This window comes from Mus pahari, unplaced genomic scaffold (assembly GCF_900095145.1).
Source record: "Mus pahari unplaced genomic scaffold, PAHARI_EIJ_v1.1 scaffold_10712_1, whole genome shotgun sequence".
In the NCBI taxonomy this organism is placed as follows: domain Eukaryota; kingdom Metazoa; phylum Chordata; class Mammalia; order Rodentia; family Muridae; genus Mus; species Mus pahari.
This window is the reverse complement of record NW_018392948.1, coordinates 21,312-24,509: the sequence shown is the minus strand read 5'-3', so window position 1 is coordinate 24,509 and position 3,198 is coordinate 21,312. Positions and strand designations below refer to the sequence as shown.

General features: G+C 39.5%; 1 pseudogene; it reads right to left on the bottom strand.

Moving 5' to 3' along the window:
* Positions 1 to 1,081: 1,081 nt before the first annotated feature.
* LOC110315270 overlaps positions 1,082 to 3,198 on the bottom strand; it is a 7,384-nt pseudogene continuing 5,267 nt past the window's right edge.

Sequence of the window (3,198 nt, the reverse complement as noted above, 5' to 3'; positions counted from 1 at the left end):
CAAGAAGAAAAATAACCACCAAAAAACCCCTATCTCAAAAGGTCCTAAAATTGAATGTCTCTACTAATACTTACAACGGATAGTACATTTGAAGGAAAGCAGAGGCACACATGTTTGTTTTCTGACAGCTTTTATATTCCTTAGAATATGTTTTTATTTCCTGAAAGACATTTCAGAAATCCTGATGTATTTCCCATTAATTTTTTCAATACTATCATCCACAGTATTTTAGCAGCAGCTAAATATTTGACATGCAAGGATACAGCATGGGTAATTTTTCCATCATGAAGTCAGTATCTCCAGATTTGGACGCACTATCCACACTGAATGTACAATCAATCCCTTTTGTAGCTCAGTCTGGCTGGGAAGTCATTATGGAACCCAAGCCCCTTACAAAGGCAGAGATCCATCTGTGTCTGATAGGGGTGGGATTTCAAGATAGAGACACCACACCTGAATAAAGAAGTTTCTTAGGAGTGAAGAGTTGGAGATCACTGTTTTATTCATAAGAATACATCCAATTTACTCAATAGTAACTAAAAGTGGGCAGTCAATAGACACAGTGTATTGCCTAATCAAAATATCAAATCAATTACAAAACAAAACAGCAAAAAAAATGAACAAACAAAAATCTTCTAATGAGACAAAAGAAAAACAAATAACACAAGTAATCAAAACTCAAAACAAAATCCAAAAGCAAGAATTGTACTGAACAGTCTTCTTTGGCTGTTATTTTGCAGCACAGATTTACAGCCCATGGCTGTCCTTGGCAATATAGTAGAAAATAAGTTACTTGTGATATCAATCTTTACATGAGAAATTTAAGTAGGTCTCCTTTCTTGGAGTGTGGGTTTGAAGGATATGACCTCCCAAGACTAAGCAGAAGATACGTTACAGACTATGGCTCAAAGTCTTTGCAATTTTGTAGAGTGATTTTGTAAATTTTTTTGATGACCTATCAGGACAAGAAAAATTTACACTCTCAGACTCTTCCTGCTTTCCCAACAGCTCTTGATGTGTCTCAGCACATGTGTGAATCACTCTAAATGTGCACTCTTGCTGAGCCGGAGGCCAGATGAAATTAAGGGCTATTCATACCAAGGAAACAAAAGTAAAGGAAGAAAATGCAGCACATGATAGCCATGATTACTGGGGATGAGATGAAGTATTTGCTTTGCACATGCAGGGCTTCCCCTATAGAAGTTCTCTTCAAAGGAGATTTTTTTCCTCGTCTGTTCCATGTTCCAGTTTCTGCTGGAGTATTTCACCCCTAGGGAAGGGATATCTATTCCTTGTTCTGGAATCACTGGGTCAAAGGAGACTTCTTTTCCACTTTCTGAACCTCACTTCTCAAACACCTACCTGATTTTATACTACCAGACCTGTCTGATGGTCCTCATTTCTCCCAACCACTCATTATGGCTGATTTTAACTCTGAGAAAATGATTTTGAATATCAGAAATTGCAGAATGCTAAACAGATAACATAGTGTGAGTACTTTAGATTATCGTGACCCTCAAGAGGCTCCTGAAACAGCCCTGTTTTGCACCACAGCTACAGGACTTCTGCTGGATGCAGGTACAGCTACATACAACTCAATCTCTCAGTGATTAGAATCCAAGCCAAATTATAAGGCAAAGTTTTACTGAGTAGACTTAGTTGGAAAGGCAACGGTAGCAGGCAATGAGGAAAACAACCTGGAATGCTGAGAAGACACAGTGAGCCACCTGACATTCCAGTGGGCCTTCATAATTCTTCCAGAGCAGAAAGGGGACATAAACACACGGATTTTATACAGCAACCTCCTCCTCAACTTCATGCACCGTATTCCTTTGTTTTTCTCCAAAGGATTTCAATGAGGATCAGTAGGACTGCCCCTACCAGTTGAAAATCTGACTTTACATGATTTTTGTGTCCATTTTTTTCCTTTGGAGCTAGGTAGAGATGCATAGTAACAGGACTGCTGTATTTGATTTTTCATGGGTGCAATATGAATTCTCAGGGGCTTTACTCATTAAGCTTGGTCTTTGGAGACAGACACAGTTGCATGTCTACACAAACACACACACACAAACACATATACACACACACACAAACATAGTTGTATATACAAGCACCCATACCACAAACACTAGTAAAGCCATTTTGCGTTACACAAACACACAACTTAGTATAAACACACTGAGACACAGCTGGTCCAAACAGACACAAAGAGACACACCAACACACACACCACATTCCACACACAGACTGACAAAAAACCACATACATCAATGAAAATCTTGCCCTTTTCCTGTTGTATGAGCAAGTAGTGGGACCTATGATGTGTACAAGGCTCAGAGACTCAGGCAGGCTTTGAGGCTGTGACCTGTACTTACCTCCTCTTCAGGAACATTTTCTATGCAAATACTTGCTGGTTCTACATGGAAATTACAAGCTCTACACAGATAACCTGGACAACATCACACCAAATTCCCAAGAAAGAGATTTCTATGCAAAGCCTCCAGGAAGCCACATTTTGACTCATCACAGTCCCCTCACTAAACTACACTGAGTCCTTTTTAGCATCAGAGGAAGACTGACTTTTGGTCATGACTCAGGAACTTTTCAACACATTACAGATGATGTGATATTAAATCATCCTCAATATCAGTCAGTAGAAAGCTGGTGAAATAAGGTGCTGTAATATTTCTGAAATGCAGCACTCTGCCCAACTGTGAGAGGGAATCTCTCCTGAAACAAAGCCATGCCCAAGATATAGTTAGCAAAACAATGTCAGCAGAGGGATGGCTGCAGGCTTCTATGCATGTTCATGGTTAAGCCAAAAAGAGAAGCCAGAATCTCCCAGGGCTATAACTCTATGCAGGAAAAATTAAGAAATCTAATATTTATTTTTAAACTAGAGGTACTGTTTAAAAATTTGTTGATATAAATAAGAGAGAGATCTCCACTTAGAGTGCACAGGAGATGCAAAGTCTACTGGACATGGAAAACATGAAGTATCAGGTTTATTGAGAGACCTAGACCCAAAGAACTAAGTTAGAGAAGGACTAGACAAAATCAGATGTCTGCAATTGGCCATTGAACATACCCACAAAGGTACAGTTGGCACAACCATGCATAAACACACAGACACATACACAAACACACACACACACACACACACACACACACACACACACACACACACACACACAC